This window comes from Ictidomys tridecemlineatus, chromosome 11 (assembly GCF_052094955.1).
Source record: "Ictidomys tridecemlineatus isolate mIctTri1 chromosome 11, mIctTri1.hap1, whole genome shotgun sequence".
Lineage (NCBI taxonomy): Eukaryota > Metazoa > Chordata > Mammalia > Rodentia > Sciuridae > Ictidomys > Ictidomys tridecemlineatus.
In genome coordinates, this window is record NC_135487.1 from 120,040,854 (window position 1) to 120,062,422 (window position 21,569).

The following is a 21,569-nucleotide window of genomic DNA, read 5'->3' on the forward strand; positions in this document are numbered from 1 at the left end:
TTCCAGAGTGACAGGAAAATGGATGGATCTAGAGAAATCAGTTAAATGAAATAAGCCAGACTCAGAAAGTCAAGGGTTCTAGCTTTTCTCTCATGTGTGGAAGCTAGAGAGAAAAAAAAGGGGCGGAGGAAGAGAGATACCACGAAAATAGAAGAAAAAAAACAGTAGAGTAGAGGCTTGGGAAATCAGAGGAAGGGAAGAGGGGAGGGCAGGGAAAATACTGGGGAATGAAATTGACCAATTATGCTCTGTGCAGGTACAAATGAATCTCAGTAATCCCACTATTATATATAATCATAGAGAGCCAGTTAAAAAAATTTTTAAACAAAATGCTCAAAACCACCACCACCAACAACAAAAAAGTCAAACTTATGGCCATTGCCCTAAATTTTTATTTTAAGTAAATACCTACTTTCAACCTCTCCAACTTTAAGATTAAGAAAATTAATTAATGAATACATGCAGTTTTAGAACTTGTGGGCACATACTACATGGGTACCCTATTGAACCTGTCTCTGCTTTTGTTCTTCATAGCAGTAGGCCCTCGGGCTCACTCTATAAAGTACTGTTCCCTTACTATCAATTAGAATCCCTTTCAACCTTACCCCTTTGTTTTTTGTGGTATTGGGTTGAATCCAGGAGTGCTCTACCACGGAGCCACATCCCTACCTAGCCTTCCATTTTTTAAAATTTTGGGACAGGGTCTTGCTAAGTTGCTGAGGCCGACCTTGAACTTGTGATCCTCCTGCCCCAGCCTCTCAAGTTGTTGGGGTAACAGGCAGGTGCCACTGCAACAAGCCTAACTCTTCTTTTTCAAGCAAGACTCCAGCTTCTAGAAGCAAAGGGATATGGAACAATTTCTTCACTTTCCTTAGGTGAAACCGCAAGTTTTGCTGCTTGTGAAATCTTGCCTATTTTTTTTTAGGATCACAGTGTGACTGCTCATTTCCTTGGGGAAGATGAAATCTCCTCCCCTATTCAAAGGCAGCTGAACCTAGTTGACAGACATCGGTACCTTTGATACCATCTGGGTCATTTTGTCTTAAATAACATCACAGATGGGACAGTAACCGTCAGTCCAGTGGGGGCAACAGCCCAGCCATCTCTTTCACACTCTGTTCTCCAGTGATGAAATGCTAAGTCTGAACATCTTTTATAGCCGTTCCCCCACTCTCTTCTTTGGTGTGTAAGGACTTGAATAATAACACACAGGCCTTCCAAGAATCAGCAAGAGAGTCTCACACAGGGAAGATAAATTTACCAATTAGAATACAATCTGTGGGGATAAAGATATGTTAAATGGCACATGCAATTCATATCACTTAATGGAACACAACCTGCTCGACTGAAACATTTTATATTTGATTATTTCAATATCTTTTCCAAGTTCAACGGATGAGCTTAAAAGACATCAGAAAATTAAAAGGACCTTCAAGTGATTTTTTTGCCCTAGAACAAAATAAAAGTCAGTTGCTTCCTGAAAACACTTGAAGGGATCGCAACTTGTGGTTGTTGCCATTTTCTTTTCTTCTCAATTTACCAAACTAGAGGCTCCGGGAGTCGCCCATTAGCGCTTTTTTCTTTGGAGTTGCTGTGGAGTTTTAGCCCACAAGTGCAGACTCTCTTAAGAACCTTCAAGAACAAGAACAAGACGCAGAGTAAGGACGTGAGAGGTGCTTCTGCCCTCTTGATTATGTGCTTGCTTTGTTTGGGAGTGGGCATCGCAAGGATGCAAGGCTTTTTAAAGAATTCAATTAATTAAGGTCGCACAAAATGATACGTGAATTGTATTCTCACTGTAAACAATTCAAACTTCACAGATCAAAATAAAATCAAAGAAGAGCCCAAATCCTTAATCACCCCCTACTAATCACCTACTATCCTAAAGGAAATAATATTATTCATTTTGTTTATTTAATTAACTAATTACTTTTTTGGGGTACTGGGGATTGAACCCAGGGTGCTTTACTACCGAGCCATATCCCCAGACCTTTCTATTTTGAGACAGACTTTCCCTAAATTGCTAAGGCAGGCCTTGAAGTTGTGATCCTTCTACCTCAACCTCCTAAATTGCTGGGATGACACGTATGGGCCACCAAACCTGGCTTTTTATGATTTTTTTTTTCTCTTCCCTCTGCCCCTTGTTAAAGACATGTAAAGATCTAGGTATTTTTCAGAAACTTTAAAAAATTTTTTTAAACTCACTACCAATGTATCTTGGAGATTTCCTGTGGATGTGAATGTTGCTCCCTCATTTTAAAAATTGCCACATGGTATAAATATTCTGTAATGTTAATGATAATTTATTTAGAATTTCACCTCTCAAAACACTTTTTACCTTCCAATATTTTTGTTGGTTCCAGTTTTCACAATTCTGCAACCGTCTTTGCACATACCTACAAAGCTTTTCTCCGTTTCTGTTTGCTTTTTGATGCTTACCATCTTTAGATACTGATTCATTGTCAGTTGTAGACTTTGCAAATATTTTCTCATCTGTATCTTGTCTTGCAAGGTTTTAATGAAGTCTGCAGTCTTGCAGAAGTTAAAATTTTGATGTAGCCAAATATATCAGTGCTTTACTTTCGTTGTTTTTGATTTTTGTTAAAAAGTCTTTTATACACAAGTCATAAAATATATTCTCATATATATTTACTATAATTCTAAATTTCTGTTTTCACATTTATATGAATATTTATAATTTATTTTTGAGAATGTTGTGATGTAGGGCACAATTTGTTTCTGAATTGATTGTTGATTTTGTCACTACTATTTATTGAACAAAATTTTTTTCTCTACAAAATGTAACCTTTAAATTATATTGAATTCATTGATCTCTGTTGTTGTGTTTTTTTCCTTTACTTGTCTATTATAGCCTCAGTAATATGCTGTGCTAGATAAAATTACTTTATACCTGTTAGCATGAGTTCCTGAATTTAATTTTCATGGTGCTTAGTTTTTTTTGTTTCTTTTTGTTATTATTAAAAGAATGCCGTTTTCTGTAATATGTTAATGATTTATTGCTTTGTACAATAAAATTATTAATTTTTCTTTACTGATCATGCATTTGATCACTTTCTTGTTAGTTCTAATTATCAGTTGTTGTTTTGGATTTTCTAAATAAGCAATTCTACTATTTGTCAGCAATTGTAGTTTTATATTTTTTCATTAATGTTTATGCTTTTAAAAATAGTATTATTGTCTTTTGCTAAGACCTCTGGAAAATTTGAACAGTGGGTATGACAGAAGACATATGTTTCATTCCCAACTTGTAATGCTTGAAATACTTCAGTATTAAATACAATATCTGTAAGTTTACTGTTAAATTTGCGTCTTAAAAGGGAAAATTCTGGTCTAGTACTAAGTTGTTATTTATAAAAATAGATTTAAATGTTATAAATTGTATTTAGTATTTATTTGATATAATTTTTCTTTTCCTCAGTTAATGAGATAAAGTAACTGGATAGTTTTTTTTTTTTTTTTAATCTAAACCATTCTTACAGTCCTGGGATGAATACTGTTTGGTTGTAATGAGTATAGGTAGTTTTCATTGAATATACTGATTAATCTGGGTTGTTAATATTTATATACTTTTTAATTTGCATTCTTAAATAAGGTTAGTATAAGTTTTCTTATATTTTTTTGGACCAGAATTTGTAACACTATCATATTAGCAATGTAAAATGAGTTGTTTGGATTTTTATCTTTTTCTATATTCTGAAACAATTGTTATATGCTGGGAATGTTCTATTTCTTAATTATTAGCAGTAATTACCCATGATCCACGTGGGACCAGTTCATTTCAAGGAGGAATGGATCTTTCGGAATAATTTCTCCTATGGTTTGAGTTATTAAAAGTTTTATTCCTATTCTTTCTCAAATTTTTTAAATTCATATTTTCCTAGAAATTTTCCAATTCATTTAGGTTTAATTTTATCTCTATAAACTTATGTGTAATGTTACACAGTGTAGGCGCTTTTCTACCTTATTATTATTTATTTATACCTTCTTTCTCTGATCAAACATATGATTCACTAGTCTTTTTCTGTAATCAGATTTGATGTCTAATATTTATATCTACTAATATTTTCTTAATATCTACTAAGAGTTCCAATATTTGCTTTTATTTCACTACTTCTTTTGTGCCAGTTGTTTATATATTCTTAGTTCTTTGAGTTAAAAGGCAGCATGTTTATTTTAAATTTTAATAATTTTAAATGAGTGTATCTGTAACTTCAGTTTTTTTGTATGTCTTTGTGCCCATTTCCATAGTGTTGTTACATGTTACTGTAATGCATCCTAAGTTTAAAATACCATTTTCATTTTAACATTTTAAATATATTTTAATTGACAAAAATTGTATATCATTATCATTTACAATGTGATGTTTTAGAATATGTATACAGTTTGAAATGTCTACATCAAGATAAGTGATATAGGAACTACTTCACATCCTCACCTTTCTTGTGGTGAAAAGACTTCAAATCTAAGCAATTTCCATGTCAAAGAATGCAAAGCTTCAGTTAAATCTGAGGAATAAGTTTAAGGGATTTATTGTAAAACATGTGACTATAGTTAATAATAATGTATTCTATACTTAAAAATCACTGAAGAGTCTTTTTTCAAGAGGTAGGGGAAGAAAGTTATTTATTAGCTTTTGATTGCCAATTCAATTGTATTGTAGTTATTCACAGTAACATGCGATGCCAGTTTTCTGGACTGTGTTGAAATTTACTTTGTGGCCAATATATGGTCAAATATCTATATCTATATCTACATCTAATCTGTCTCTTGTGAACTATCACCTATTCAAAGTTCACATACAAGCATATGGTATTTGTGTGTGTGTGTGTGTGTGTATGATTAATATTGTTGAATGTTTTAACTCTTTTTTAAAGTTTATTTGATCTGTTTTCAGAGAGCTGTTTCACAGTACTATGATTTTCTACTTGTTAATTTTTTATTATGGTTCCTTTTATCTACCTACTTTATCTCAAAGCTATTTAGCTTGTTGTACACACCTTTATTACTAATGTTTATGATTTTAGATAAATACATTAAGATGTAGTATTATTCATATTAATTTAAAATATGCATGCTTATTTATTAATATAGTTTCTGTTATTAATCATCCCTGATTCTTTTACAAGTATTTAGCCTTGAATTCTATTTTGTGTGGTCTCAAGACTTTTCTGCCAGTTTCCTTTTGTCTTGTGATGTGTCTGGTACTTCGTTTTCCTATTCTGATATTATTTTCATTATCATTTTATCTTGCTTTCAGTGTCTCTTGTAAATAGTGAATGGTTTTATTAAATGAATGCAATCAGAGAAATGCTAATATCTGATAGGTTAGATTTATCTAATCACTGTGATTACTGACAAGTTTGGACCTGTTCCTTGGTTTTCTATTTAGTGTTTTGTATAATTTCCTTCTTCTCCCCATTCCTTGTTTTGGCTTGATAAAATTTTATTTATTTCAGTGATTACCTTTCAATAACTCATATGTTAAGTATTCTGGTCTATTCCTCCAATGATTATCCTTATATAGTAACATTTAAATATATTTATTAGCTAATGCCTTGAATTAATCAAGTAAATTATCTAGACTTTCATTCCCTATGAATTCCATCCACTATAGTTATATTGCTGATCTTGAATGTTAGAGTGTTATCGTAATTATATTGTAATTATATTTTATGTTAATTTTATGTTTATTATCATTATAATAAAAACATTCAGTTAAAATAAATTTTAAGTGAGTCAATCTCCAACATGATGGAGTTAGAAAGGCTAAGAAATCTTTCTCAAAAACAACTATGGAGCTGGATAAAATTGTCAAAAACAATTATTTTAGTTTTTTGAAAATTCAGTCAAAGTGTACTTCAAACTCAGAAACTTATATATTAAGATGTGGTATTATTAGTAGTAAACCTAATCAGTAGTAAACCTCAAACTCAGAAAATTCAGTAAAAGAAAGTACACCTCAAACTCCCTGTGTGTGTGTGTGTGTGTGTGTGTGTGTGTGTGTGTGTGTATAGCTGGGGATTGAACACAGGGCCTTGGGCATACCAGGCAAATCCTCTACCACTGAGCTAACTTCCCAGCCTGAGCCTGGGAGTGATTGAGTTTGTATAAGAACAGCACGGGTGGCTGGGGATTATCCCACTCTTGGCTTCCAGGTCTGTTGGCCTCCCGTGGGGCAAGACTTGGAGCCAGGAGCTTGGTTGCCACAGCTGGCAGAGTCTCATTCCACTGTTCCTTAAGGAGCTGATCTCCGTGGCAGGCCAAAAGGGAGTGCCAATGTCTCCACTAGCCTGAGGCTGCGTTCCCATTTGGACCCACCAACTAGCTGGGAATTTAAAGAGGAAACCAGAAAACGCGGCTGCCAAGAGGGATTTGGTGGAGTTTTCATACCTCTTGGTTTGACTGGAGACCTTGTGCATGTGCAGCTGACATCAGAGTGGACCAGGCGTGACAACATCTCTGGTCAAAAGAGCAGGCATTTTGATCTCTAATATCACACACACACACACACCTGCACACACCCGCACACACAAGACTCTTCACGAGAGTTTGGTGGAAAGTAAAAGCTAGGGAAACTTGAAACAGTCTGATGTTTAGACACATAAATCCCACATAAATCCGTCAGCAAGTTCTAGTGGCTCCCAGGCATTTGAACGCAGCCCCTGAACAACGCTTGTCTGAATGGCAAGCTGTTTAGACACAAGCATAACTTCTAGGAATCCAGGCTTAAAAATAAGAATAAGGAAAAAAAAAACATACATGCAAATATGAAAGCAGCCACACACTGCCGGGTAGACAGCCTTCACAGATTTGTTTCAGACAAGTCACCGAACAAAACAATAATAGCAAGCCTTGGGGGAAATGTCAGAATCCAGTATTGCTTCAATGTATTACCTAAAATGTGAAGTATTCAACAAGAAATTATGAAACATGCAAAAAAAAAAAAAACCCCATAAAAGAGTGACTCACTCATATACAGGAAAAAAAGTAGTCAAATAGACTCTACCTCTGAGTGTCCCCGGAAGTTGGATTCAGCAGACAGATGTGTCAAAAGTGCTACCATAAATATGATCAAATGACTAAAGGAAGGCATTTTAAAAGAAGTAAAGAATAAAGACGACAGCTCAATGAATAGAGAATTCCAATAAAGAGACAGAGAATATGTTTTAACAAGAACCAAGTTAAATTCTGGAGTTGAAAAATATGATAAGCGAAAGGAAGAATCCACCCCAGGGTCACCACAGCAGATTTGTGATGGCAGGAGAAGAATCCATGAGCTCTAAGACAGATAGGTAGAATCACAGAAGCTGATTAACAGGAGAAAAGAGTTAAAAAAAAAAAAAGCCCCAGAGACCTGTTGAGACAATAAATATCAAGTTGACTAACATATTTGAGGACATTCTCAGAAGGGGAGGAGAGAAAGAAAGGAAGAGAAAAATAATTTGAATCAGTGGGAAGAAACTATTTTAAGAACTAACAGCTGAAAATGTCCCATCTTTTAAAGAACAAATTAATCTGCAGATTGGAGAAGGTCAACATGTAGGTTACATTCAAGGAGATGTAGATACACTGTAATTAAACTTTGAAGACCAAAGATAAAGAGATCTTTGGGGCTGTGTCTACACCTACAACCTCAGCTGGGATCAATGGCACGGTTTAATGGTATAGGTGTCACCCCTGGGTTTACTTGTTGGAGACAACCCAAAGGCATATTCATTGGATGCATCTCAATGTGATGTCATCTGACACTATTTCCTTGCATTTATGCTTCTTGGGAGATACTGTTACTTCTTTTGTTTGCTGTGCCTCATGTAAATGCTAAGATTTGATGTTACAGCTCACTATTTGGTTTTTGTGGTTGTGTGCAGTTTATTATTTAGCCTGTACATTGTGGAGTATTATATTTCAATAACTAAGGTTTAAATTCCCATGCTCTTGGTTGATTTTTTTTAATGAGTGCTATATAACCTTGTACCTCTTGAGGATGTCAAACTCTCTCATTAGATTCCCGTGATTCTTACTGATATCTCTGTTACCGGGTGCTTAAGTGCTTCTGTTTATTGAGTTTGGTGTTTGTCTTCTGTGTGCTAGCTTTTGCAAATATTTGGAGGTTATTTGTTGCTTGCTCATTTTGGTAATTGAGATGCCCTTTTATGTTGCTGATGAAACTCGTTTTGCTGTCATTAGGAAGAGGTAGCACATGGCTGCTCTGTGAAAGAGGCAGAGGGTCAGCATGTGCTGTTCAGTGCTGCACTGACTCTTCCAGGAGTCAAGATTTGCTGTCTTTTTAAAGTCTTGTCAGTTGCCTGGGATACTTGTTCCATCTGTCTACTCCAAGCCTTCATCCTTATTGCTCCCTGCTAACAAGAATGGAGGAGTCCATCTATCTGGTAATACTTCAACTAATGACTCCCAAATTGTCCTTGGATGTCCTTCTTCTTGTTCCAACCCTGGCACACTTTGATGCCTTCCCCACCTCTTGGAGCAGTATTATTTTGTATATAGTTTGACTTCTGGTTATTTACATAGCCAATTTGTCTGCTTTCTACTCTTTTTTATTTTTTTTAAAATAGGGGCTTAAAAGAAATTCTGGCACATCTGAGTGGTCCCTTTCTTTACGACTGCACAGTGTCACAAGGTGAGATAGCGGAAGACAATAGAATCTAATGTCTGGAAAACTGTTCTGGAACTATCTCTGAAAAATTCACACTACAGATTCAGCAAAATGTTTTAATTATTCATCTATATTTTCTTTTCAGTAGTTTTTTTAGAAATTCAAGTAAAATACAGACTTCTTATAAAATATATTAAAAATATATAAGTATTTACAACAAAGAGCAGAAATCCTTTTGAATCTCTTCTTTCTCAAATTTGTTTTGTTGATCTCCAAAACTGCCTGGGGGTGTATCTATTTAAATTTTCTCTGAGGATCTAAATAGTGTGTACATGGGCATGTGAGCACTCACACACACATATACACACACGCACACAAAGTAAGGAACAATTATCTGTGACTTGCTTCTGCACTTAATACTGTCATTTCTTCACGTTACCCCATATAAATCTTTCTTATCCTTTTCGAAGACTAAAAAATGTTTTTTTTAAGTCCATTATAATTTGTTTTCTTTTTTATTTGTTCTTTTAAGATATACCTAACAGTGGAGTGTATTTTGATATATTATGCATATGCGGATTATAATTTATTCTAATTAGGATCCCATTCTTGTGGTTCTACATGATGTGGAGTTACAAGGGTTATGTATTCATATATAAGGATAGAAGAGTTGTGTCGGATTCATTCTTTCCTATTCCCATTCTCTCTCCCTTATCTTCATTTCCCTTTATCTAATCCAATGAGTTTCTATTCTTTCCCTCCCTACCCTCCCTTGTTGTGGATTAACATTCAGGAGAGAATATTCAGCCTTTGGTTTTTTGGGACTACTTAGCATAATAGTCTCCAGTTCCATCCATTTACCGGCAAATGCCATAATTTCGTTCTTCTTTATGGCTGAATAGTGTTCCATTGTGTATATATACCACATTTGCTTTATCCATTCATCTGTTGAAGGGCACCTAGGTTGGTTCCATTGCTTGGCATTGTGAATTGAGCTGGTATAAACATTGATGTGGCTGTGTTGCTGTATATGCAGATTTTAAGTACTTTTGGTATAAACTGAGAAATGGGATCACTGGGTCAAATAGTGGTTCCTTTCTAAGTTTTTCTATGGTATCTTCATATGGCTTTCCGTAGTGTTTGCACCAATTTGCAGTCCCACCAGCAATGTGTGAGTGAATCTTTCCCCCCACATCCTTGTCAACATTTATTGTTATTTTTATTCTTGATAATTGCCATTCTGACTGGAGTGAGATGAAATATTTATGGCAGTTTAGGGTTATTGATTCATTTTTAACAGTTCAACAGATATCTGATAGTTGAATATGTGAAACCCCACGTTTCAACCCTATTACTTGCTTGCTGTGTCATTTTGAGCTTGCAGTATAAAACGTGAAATCTCTTATTTTCACATCTCTAACAATATTATCTCTGTTATAGAGGAATGATATCTTAATATAAATACAAAGTGCTTAGCAAAATGACACATGCTGAATTCTCAGTCAATGTTAACTATTCTGAGTATGTGTATGTATTAGGGGCTGTGTAACTTGTCGGGGTGATTGTGAACCAAAGAGTCCCCCCAGCCACAGTGCCGTGGGATGTCTTGAGTAACATGAACAATAACAAAGCAACACCCAGCCGTATTATTATAAGCTATGAAAGTTGATATGAAGAATAAACGAGTTTTTTTAAACTATGTGATGATGAAAGTAAAAAAGAGAAAGCAAATTTAGGTTGGTGGAGGAAAGCTGTCTCTAAGAAAACTGCATCCAAACAAAGTCTGGTCAGATTATTGACAGCTCTCAAGGAAAAGGGTAGTGAAAAGGGGTAGGCGGTACATTCTAGCAGAAGATCTGGAACTGTACAAGTTGCTGTAACTCGAAATGTGTCCCTACCTGCCCCCCCCCATGCCCCTCCCCCCCCGACTTATGTGTTGAAGTCCTAACCCCAAATACCTCTATGAGTCATCTAAAAAAAAAAAAAGACCAGGCTATGAACATGTAGAGGAGAGACATGCTTTGTTATGGTGGCCCTAGCAGATGGACACAGTGGTCAAATTCATTATCTAGGTTCCCTTTTAGCATTCCAGTGGCCTCTTGGAAATTCTTCCAATTCTCTACTCTCCATTCTTAATCCTCTCCTTCAAGTAACCATTTTGTTTTCGTGGCCACAGCAATTTTTACTGGCTGGTGGATTTTCCATCTGAACTTGAAGGCTGCATTTATTTCCTTCTTCAGATTTGTTTTCTCTCTTACACGTTCCATTACTGCTCCCATAGTCGGTGTTGGGCCACCCGGCACCAGCCGGCAGGACGTGCGGGAGCTCTTGGGGACTGCCATTCCAAGCATAATTCTTTTTCTGGCTTCTCCCACAGACTTGGGTTTTGCTATCCACAGAAACCTTGCAGAGTTCATTAGTTGGAATGGACACGGTGGGACTCTGAGCAGCCCTTTACAACCCCTGCTTTTCATTTCAGCTTTCCCAACTTGTCGTCACCCTTGGATTTTAAGGCACCTTTAATTATATACAGAGTATGTGTTATGTCTCCCAATTTTAAAAACTGTTCCTTATAATACAGAATATGTCATTCCTCGGTGTCTATAAGGGATCCATTTCAGAACCAACACACAGATGCCAAAATCCATGAATGTTCAAGCCCCTTACATTAAACTGGGGTAGTATTTACATATAATATGTCCACCTTCCCATACACTTTAAAATATTTCTAGGTTACTTTTAATACCTAATTCAAATATAGCATTTGCTATACGAATAGTTGCTATATTATTTAGGGATTCATGACAAGAAAAATATCTATACATGCTCATATTTTTCTATCTCTAGCCAGTTGAATCCATGCATGTGAAACTCTCAGCTGTGGAAGGCCAAGGTACTGTTAAGCATATATGTACGTATATTTCTTCATGACAGATACATAGAAATGAAATTGGTAGATTTTATTAGATATGGCTCAATTGCCATTTATAAATGCTGTAAAAAATTGGCAATGTCACCAAATGAAAATATAAGTGATTTTCTTTTCCAGTATTTTTTCCATTTGATATTTTAAGACTTTACAGATTTTCTCAACATTATGGGTAAAAAATATTCCTCCCTCAGGTATTAAAATGTCCGTATCACTTAGTTATTCACCCTTATTATTGTTTTTTTTATCCAGATTGCCTTTTTAGCTTAATTTTGAAAGTCATCTCAAATCCTTTTTAGAATTAGTCAAGACAAGTGTAAACCATCAGAGGTACCTGTCCCACCTCCATGCCTTGGCTGTCAGATGTGACTGACAGATGTGTCAGTTGTGAGAGAATGTTCACCTGGTGACTGCTGCTCAGAGCTCAGTGACACTGTAAAACGATAGCCCAGCCTGTGTCTCAGAGCTGGCCTCAGGACTGAAATGCCAGCCCTTTCTATCCTGAATAATTCACAGATGTCTCCCAAGAACTTTGAGTGTTTGAAGATAACAATGGCATTTGGTTAAGTATCTGATAAATTATTGAACATTTTCTAGTCTTCTTTTGGAAATGCAAGAACAGTTTTGGGATCTGTGAATATAGATCCAATGAGCATACTCTGCGGCTAATGGCAATCGGATGAATGTATTAAGAAAGGCTGCTTTATGGTTTTGATCATTAGACTGTTTTAAATAATTTTATTCATAGTTGCATATTATTTAATTTACACCCATAATGGGCTATTGATAAATATAAGAAACATAATGAAGCTTGATGCTGGAATATAAGTTAATGACAATAATTCAGTCAATTCACCTCGAGTTGATCTTACAAAATCTTTAAGTGGCATTCAGCTAATCAAAACTCGAACGCAGCACATTAAGCATTCTCTGAATTAAGGGGAGAACTTGCCATGATGAGAGCCAGTAATGTGTTATTTGCAGAGCACTCCGTTTGGGTTCCAAATCAAACATGGTATAATATCAATTTTTATAATACAGTTATATATTCAAATGTACCTTAAAGCAAATTAAAGAGCATGTCACTAGTTAAATGCGAAAATGTCTTTTTATATCATGAATTATTAAAGGTACTACAAAATTAATTTTGAATGCAATATTTAATGATATAGCGATTAAATTTTAACATAATCATTTACTTATCATATTTTATACAAATTGAAAAAATAATTTTTAGAAATGCATGCAGGAATCATAAGACAGATACGCACACACACACACATACACACACATATATATACAGGCACACATGTACACACCTGTGTACATATGCCTTTTTATATAGAAAACCTTCTATAGGTCAAAAGTAGAAAATAATTTGGCTATTTCCTCTGTTAGGCATCAGAGTCACTTTCTTTGGGAAACATGTTCTTTTGTCAGTCCCATTGGTGTAGGATGCCACCAAGGTGGTACTGGCAGACATGTGAGTTGGGAAACAAATCTAAATCCCTAGTTGTTCATCTTGAGGATCAGTCACTACTATATTCATGATAGAGATTTCCCCTAGAGAACTGGGAGTTCAGCACTGGATTAACCAAGCAGGACTTGGTGATTGGAAGTTCATGCTTTTGGGTCCATGTATATTCTCTATTCTGGCTGTGATTTAGTTTATTAGTCCATTTAGCAAGGAGAAGGCTGGCCAGAGAAAAGAGGATGATTGACGACAATAGTATAACTCTCTGATTATTAAAAAATCTTGTCTTCCATGATGAATTTTAATGAGACTGTACAGATGACTCAGATACATGTGGGCTCTAGGTTCTTTCTGAGTGGGCCACTCTGAAATGGCAGATCCTTCTCTATTTCTGGGGACCTCACCATGTAGTTCTTACTAAAACATGGAAAGCACAGGCTACTTCCTATTTCCAGGATCTATCAGCAGGACATTATCAATGCAGTGGACCGACGTGAGGTGCTGAGGGATGATGAAATGGTTAAGGACCCTGTAGATTAAAACGTGTCAAATGGTATTGCCAATGTGAAAGGAATCATATCCCAGTCAGGAACAAGTGACAGATTGCTTCCATGTTCTCTCTGTACTAACACGGAAAAGAATGCACCAAGCAGAAGTTAGAGCTCAGGGGTAGGGTGCTTGTCTGCCATGTACAAGGCCCTACATTTCACCTCCACCACTGCAAAAAAAAGAAAAAAAAATCTCTGAGTGTAAATTAATTGAAATCAACACAACTGCATCTTTCCAATCTTAGATAGTGATACTAACAATTTCAACTTCATCTAGAATACAACTGACCTTTAGCTGACTATTAGACCAGGCAAAGTTTTCTATACCAAATGGTTTCCTACCAAAAATGGCTACAAAAGCCATTCCTTCATGGGTCACGGTCCCATTGCAGTAAATTCACTCTCCTCCCAGGGCCTCAGGAACAGCACTTCAGAGTACTGTGCTAGAGTAAGTTTTCTCTCTACTTGTCCTTGGAGTAATTTTCCCTCCTGTTTTTTGGATTGTACAAATCAATTGAGGTCTTAGCTATTGATTTATTTCTTAAAACTTCATGAAAAAGAGAAAGAGAAAAAAATTCTATTTGTAAGCCCTTTCAAAGCTCCCTGATTACTGTGCAAACTTAGGCTCAATTTACATTAAGTGGTTCTGTGCTAGCTACCACCTGGTCCAACCTGAACCCCAGAATTCTCTCCATCCCATTTTGATTTCAGCTGTTCCTCAAATTGTTGCCCATCAGCAAAAGAAAATCATAGGATCAGGAGAACTCCTTTTCAATATTCAGTTCTTTCCTTGCTAATCTAGTCCTAAAGATATTATAGAAGTTAATTTTATATTATGCATATATGGGCACACATATGTCATAATGATCAGAGAAGTTTATTTTATATTACCCTTATGCACACACACATAGGTATCCTATTGAAAGGATCGTTGACATGAGGAGGACTCATATAATAGACATCATCTATTGGTCCACTCTTCTGCACCCTTTGAATGACTTCTGCTAGGTTTAGCCCATGCTTTCTGGACGTTAGTGATGCCTGAGTGACGAAGAGTCCATGTTTCCGTTAACCAACCCAAAGCATTTCAGAACTACGTATTTTCAGAACTTTATGGATATCTCATCTGAGACGTTGAGTGCAGGCATGAGAAGTTAGCAGTATGTGTGTAATCCCTTCTAGCCGAGGCAATTTTTCCTCTAATCTGATTCTGTGGATCACCTTCCTGTGATTCTGTGGATCACAATTCTGTTCCTTTGTAGAATAATAATGAAGGGCAAGATGTGCTGGAGCTTGCCATATTACTCCAAAAATGCATCAGGAAGCAGCAAGGCCCGTGGACCGGGGAATTGCTTTATTGGGTTGTCGTCCTCCTTCTCCAGTTTTGGGTCCTGCAGATGGTCCGTATCCTGTGGGTCAATAACCCACTTTTCATCAATGCCATAATTTTCATATGATAGAGAGAGGTTCTGATCTCAACAGGTATTTTAATTTGTCAGCCTGCAAAATGAATTTCTCAAAGCGGTTTCCAGTGATCTCGGCTTCGTGAACACAGGCAGTGAGAGTCATTTACCACCGTAATAAAATACTCATCCTTTTCACTCCACAGTTGAGCCAAACCCTGGGGTATCGCATTTGTCTTTCTCTCACTCTAAATTACCCAGTGTCATTGGCAGCACCCATCTCAGTCTGTGGTTCTGAATTTCTCCTTCCTCTTAAAACTCGAACCTCACAGCCACGGCTCTGCCCTCCAGGTCCTGATGCTCTGAGCTTTCCTGATTGTCCAGCCCCTCTCTCAGCCTTGACAAGGGCTGTTTTTACTTTCCCTTCACTTGCAGTTTCCTTAGCTTTGCTTATGTTATTGGCATTTTGGGAGAATGGACTCTTGAGTTTTACTGATCAAAGTTAACTATTTTTCTTCTAATAAATTGATGCAGCCCTTTTTATTTTTTACTTTATTTTTTGACATTTTATAATTTTTTTTAACTTTTGAATTTCATTTTTAATTCACTAATTCCCTTATACTTGAAGTACATTTAAGGCCACACAATATCTTCTGATTTCCTTCTGATCCCACCTCCCAGGTTTTGAAATATAGTGCTATTCTTGCACTTAATCATTTTTTAAAGAATCTGTGATTCTACATACATTTTTGATATTTTAAACCCCAGATGTGTTTTAAAAAATAAATTTTCACAGTGGATAATATTTTTGTCAGTTTTATTTTTATTTTTTATTTTTAGGTACTGGGGATTGAACTCAAGAGCATTGGACCACTGAGCCGCATCCCCAGCCCTATTTTGTATTTTATTTAGAGACAGTCTCACGGAATTGCTTAGCAGCTCACTAAATCACTGAGGTTGGCTTTGAACTCGCCATCCTCCTGCCTCCGCCTCCTGAGCTGCTGGGATTACAGGCAAGTGCCACGGCGATGGGCCTAAAAATTTTTTTGAATGTTAGTTTTGTGCTATTTTTGTTGGTCGTGAAACTATTCTAAGCAGCTGGGCTAATGAACTGCTTGTTACCCATTGGCACTGAGATAAGATATTCACCCCAGGACTTTAGTCAATGTTCCTCTTCCTTCAAAATAAATATTTTTATTTAATGAAGCAAAAAAGTTCAGCTGAACTGAACTGTGTGCTGGGTGATAGAACGGATCCATGGTCTGCCGTGATCTTCTAACTCCTCCTTCTAACCACACCGACTCTCTTTTAGCAGCTCTGCTCTAGCATACTGTGAACGTTCTTGGGGCCACTTAGTCTATCTTATAAATATTTCAATGGAATTTGAGAAAATATGGATTCTCTGTGTAATACAAAACACTATAAATCTAGTAATTGAGTTTTCTTATTATGCTTTCCAATTCTCTGTATTCTTGAATTCTTTTTTTGTGTTTGATGTGTGAGTTTCTGTAGCAGGAATATCAAAGTCTTCCCTACCATGTGGACTTGACAATTTTTCTTCATATTCCTAATACATAGCAATATTATTCCGTTTATTGTTCATAACTGTTAAATCTTGGTGAATTGTGCTCGTTATAAAAAACACATAATTTTACTTTATTGAACTTTTACATTAAATTCTGCTTTGTCTTATTTCTATATTACCACTTTTGTTTTCTTTTGGTAGAATCTACTCAACATTTTTATTTGCTATTTTATTTTTAACTTTCCTTCATAATTTTAAGTCTGTCTTTTACAAATGGCATATATCTGGACCAAAATGTTTTTATTTACCTAATTTCAGGGTCTTAATCCAGTCACATTTATTATGGTTATGAATATATTTGTACGTGGTCTTGCCACTCTACTCAATTTTTTGTTTTTCTTTGTACCTACTGTACATTTCTTCTTTTTTGTGAGATTTATTAAGGAATTTTTATTTTGTTTCACTTTGCTTTTTAAAAATAAAAAAATGTGGCATATGTACACAATGGATTATTACTCAGTTAAAAAAGAGAATAAAATCATGGCATTTGAAGGTAAGTGGATGGCGTTGGAGAAGATAATGCTAAGTGAAGTTAGCCAATCCATAAAAAAACAAATGCCGAATGTTTTCTCTGATATAAGGAGGATGATTCATAGTGGGGTAGAGAGGGGGAATGTGGAAGGAATAGATGAATTATAGATAGAGAAGAGGGGTAGGAGGGAAAGGGAGGGGGCGGGGGTTAGTAAGGATGGTGGAATGTGATGGACATCATTATCCAAAGTACATGTATGAAGACACGAATGTCCACATACTTTATATACAACCAGAGATATTAATAATTGTGCCGTATATGTGTAATAAGAATTGTAATGCATTCTGCAGTCATTTATTTTTAAAAAATCAATTAAAAATTAAAAAAATAAATAAAAATATTAAAAATGATGTTATTTTAAACCTTTGTTTTATCCATTTATATTTATTTATGTGGTGCTGGGGATCGAATCCAGTGCCTCACACATGCCAGGCAAGCTCTCTACCACTGAGCGACAGCCCCAGCCCTCACTCTGCTTTTTTTGGTCCTCTGCCATTTCCTCTTTAATATAAGGTTCTAGAATTCTAGTGTACATAGTTAAAATCATCCAGAATTCTTCTTTAGTACAGATTCTTCCTTCACAGATCCTGAGTCTGTACATCTGAGGGTGTATAGTCCCTGAAATCTGAATTTTAAACTTATATAACAAGGGGTTGTACAGAAGATGGTTTTAGGATTAAAGATTAAAAAATTAATGCTCTAATTCAAAAGTCATACTTCCCATTACTATTCTTCAAGGTATTGTTTTAAATAATCTAGATTTACACACACATGCACACACACACAAATACACCAGTCAAGAAATTACCTATTTTTATAATCTCCTGCATCAGAGCAAGTTTTCCAAAAAGTATCCCGTTACTTTCCCTTTCAACTTCCAGTTTTGAATTCATTTAACTTCGACATTATTTATTTTCATGGCATCCTTTTATATAAATCACTGCTATAGGCTCAACAATTCTACAAAAGTGCTTATAGGTTTATTCCTCATTATTGCTTCTACTTTTTTCTTTTTTTATTGGTGCATTATAATTATACATAATAGAATTAATTGTTTCATATTTATACATGCACACAATATAACAATAAAAATTGGTCAGTTTCTTTCCCCAGCATCTCCTTTTTCTTTCCCTTCCTTCCTCCCTTTGATCTTCTTCCTCTCTTCTACTGGTCTTCTTTCTGTGTTCATGAAGTCCCCCCACCTACATTTCATGAGATTCCCCTGCATCTACATATTTTTCTTTTTTCTTTCTAACTTCCATATATGGGAGAAAGCATAGGACTCGACTGTCTGAGTCTGGTTTGCTTATTTCACACACTATGATGATTCATTCATTTTCCTGCAAATGACATAATTTCATTCTTTTTGGTGGCTGAGTAAAACTCCACTGTGTATATATGCCACATTTTCTTAAACTATTCATCTGTTCACAGACACTTAGGCTGGCTCTGTAATTTGGCTATTGTGAATTGCACTGCTATAAACATGGATATGTATGTATTACTTAGTATTCTAACTCTCATTAGGATAAATGCTGAAGAGTGGTATAGTGGATCATATAGCGGTTCTATTCCTTGTCTTTTGAGGAATCTCTATATTGATTTCCATATTCTAGTTTGCAATTCTACCAACAGAGAATTACTTTTACTCTTTAAAGTCTTTTAAAAATTCCAAAAATCCAGCATGCATTTAGAAAAATCCACACAACATGAATTGATGAAGCAAAGACTGTTAACCAGACCAACAGGGTATTTGTAGGACCCCCCAAACCTGCTGAGATATCTCTTGTCCATCGCAACTTTCTCTGTTCCCTGTAAACGAAGAATCACTCCCTGATTTGTCTGGAAACCATTTCCTTGTTTTACAGTTTTTCTATCTCAGCACACATCACACAAATGTCAAGAGTTCACTTAGTTTTGCCTATGTCGAACTTTTATGAAAAAAATTACATAGTATATATTATTTTATGTCTGACTTATTTTGCTTTTAGATTCACCATTTTTTTTTTGTGATATATAGTTGTGATTTGTACATGTACCCACAGTTTATCAATTATACCCCTGGATAGTTGAGTTGTTTTGGTTTTATAGAAGCTCTATAAACACACTTACGACATGTCTACCAGTGCACAGGCATGTTCCACATCAATTCTGTGAAACTGTCTGAATGTCCTACAATTCAGTTTTGACACTAACTACCCAGAGGTAGTGCAGACCCCACAAGATACGGACAAATTTCTTCATAAGACTGTCCCACTTCAGACATTAGCCACAAATCTTGAGCGCCACCCCTGCTTCTGTCTGGCCAGCTCCAAACTTCAAAATGCTGTTTCTATCCCAGCTACAGTTGGGCTGCAATACAGGTCTGATGCTAAGCACCTTCAGTTAGCATCAGCTCCCACACGAAGCTCAGCACTACACAGGACTAGCTCCACTTCAGATGCCAACTGCCAGGCTTAGTAGGTGTCCACATTTCTGTCCATAAATTCAGGAGTCCTCATGACACTCTCAAGTTTGATAATTCAGTGGACTAATTCACAGAACTGATCAAAGTATTATCATTATGGTTTTAGTTTTACAGATCAGGAACAGCCAAACAAAGACATGCATAGGGCAATATATGGGTGGGCAGGCAACTGCAGAACTTCCATGACTTCTTTGGAATCATCATCCTGTCACACATCAGTCTGAAAGCTCCAGATAGCTCCTTTGAGCCCTTACACCCAGGGGTTTATTTACTAGGTATAATTGTTTGAGCCATTAACCATATGATTGAACCCATTCTCCAGCCCTCATCCTTTACTGGGAGGTCGGGAGGTTCACAATTCTACCTCTACTGATGTGCTTGTTCTTCCTGGTGACCAGCTTCCATTCTGAAATTATCCAAGGCCCCACCATGAGTCCCATCATCAGCCTAAGAAAGACAGCATTTAGAAAATTCAAGCTTTGTATCAGCAACTGGGAACAAGATGATATTTTTGTTATACCACAACAGGTAAATAATTTTTTGGTGGTATATACCTCAAACCGGAACTGCTGGAGCATAGTAAATGTATATCTTCAAATCTGCTAGAAAATGCCAAACTATCTTGCAAGGTAGTGATATTAATTTATATTCTCATTAGTAAAATATTTGAGAGCTCAAATTTATCTACATCTTGGTCAATACTTGGCATTATCAGAGTTTTTTTTTTTTTTTGTCAAGTTGATAGATGCATAGAGCTATCTCACATTGTCCTTGTAATAATAGCTCTCCTTCATTTTTTTTTTTTTTGGTACCTAGGATTGAACTCAGGGGCACTCAACCACTGAGCCACTTCTTCAGCGCTATTTTGTATTTTATTTATTTAGAGGCAGGCTCTCACTTTTGCTGAGGCTGGCTTTGTATTTGCGATCCTCCTGCCTCAGCCTCCGGAGCAGTTGGTGGCATTACAGGCATGCGCCACTGTGCCCCACTTTCCTTCATTCTTAAAACTTTTCACTGGATGCAGAATTTTAGATTGGCAATTAGGTTTTTCCTTGACAAGGTTGAAAAACCATTCCACTATCTTCTACCTTCATTGCTTCTATGATGAAATCACCTCTCAGTTCTGATGCTTTTTTAACAATCTGTTTTTAAAAGTATTTTTTTTTAAATAATTTTTTTAGTTGTTGATGGACCTTTATTTTATTCATTTTTTATTTATAAGTGGTGCTGAGAATTGAACCCAGTGCCTCACACATATAAGGCAAGTGCTCTACTCCTGAGCCACAATCCCAGCTCATTTTAAAAGTATTTTCTGTTTCTGTGTGTTCATGAATATGTGTATGTTGTTATCTGTTTTTGAGCTATTTTTACATTTTTTTCTCCAGTTATACAATGGTATACTAAGTGTGGGCTTCCATTTATTATATATCCTACTAGAGAGCTTTGTCTTAAATATCTGGACTAGTGTCTTTCTTTTGTCCTGGAAAAAGTCTCAGCCATTATCCTTCAGGTATTATTTTTTTCTGTATTGCCTTTCTTTCTTATGGATATCTGATTAAACAGAGGTTACACTGTCCCACTCCATTTCTCTCTTATCATTTCTCATATTTTTTATCTGTTTAAATTCATCTGCACTGAATTCTGGTTATTTTTTGTGACTTAATACATGTGAGTCCAGGTTTTTTTTTTTTTTTTTTTTTTTGTATCAGGAATACAAAAAAAAACCCTACAGGAGCTTAAGCACTGAATTACATCTCTAGTGTTTTTTGTTTGTTTTTGAGACAGGGTCTTGCTAAGTTTGCTTAGGGCCTCACTAAGTTGCTGAGGCTGGCTTTGAACTTGTGATTCTCCTGCCTCAGCTTCCTGCCAAGCCTCTGGGATTACAGGCATGTGCCACCGTGCCCAGCATGACTCCAATTCTTAAGCGAATTCTTTTTATTCTTAATTTTGATAATTTAACTTTTCATCCCTAGAATTTCATTTGGTTCCTTTTCAA

General features: G+C 35.9%; 1 protein-coding gene across 9 annotated transcripts in view; it reads left to right on the forward strand.

Moving 5' to 3' along the window:
- Positions 1 to 21,569, forward strand: part of LOC110599556 (C-reactive protein) — a 153,835-nt gene that overhangs the window by 101,483 nt on the left and 30,783 nt on the right. For 3 of the 9 annotated variants that reach the window (XR_013428145.1, XR_013428148.1, XR_013428150.1), the window contains one exon: positions 926 to 4,199. The exons of the other annotated variants lie outside the window; for them this stretch is intronic. The gene's annotated coding sequence lies outside the window, so the exon portion shown is untranslated. Of the gene's footprint in view, positions 1 to 925; positions 4,200 to 21,569 lie in introns of those variants that run through there. 9 annotated transcript variants of the gene reach the window in all.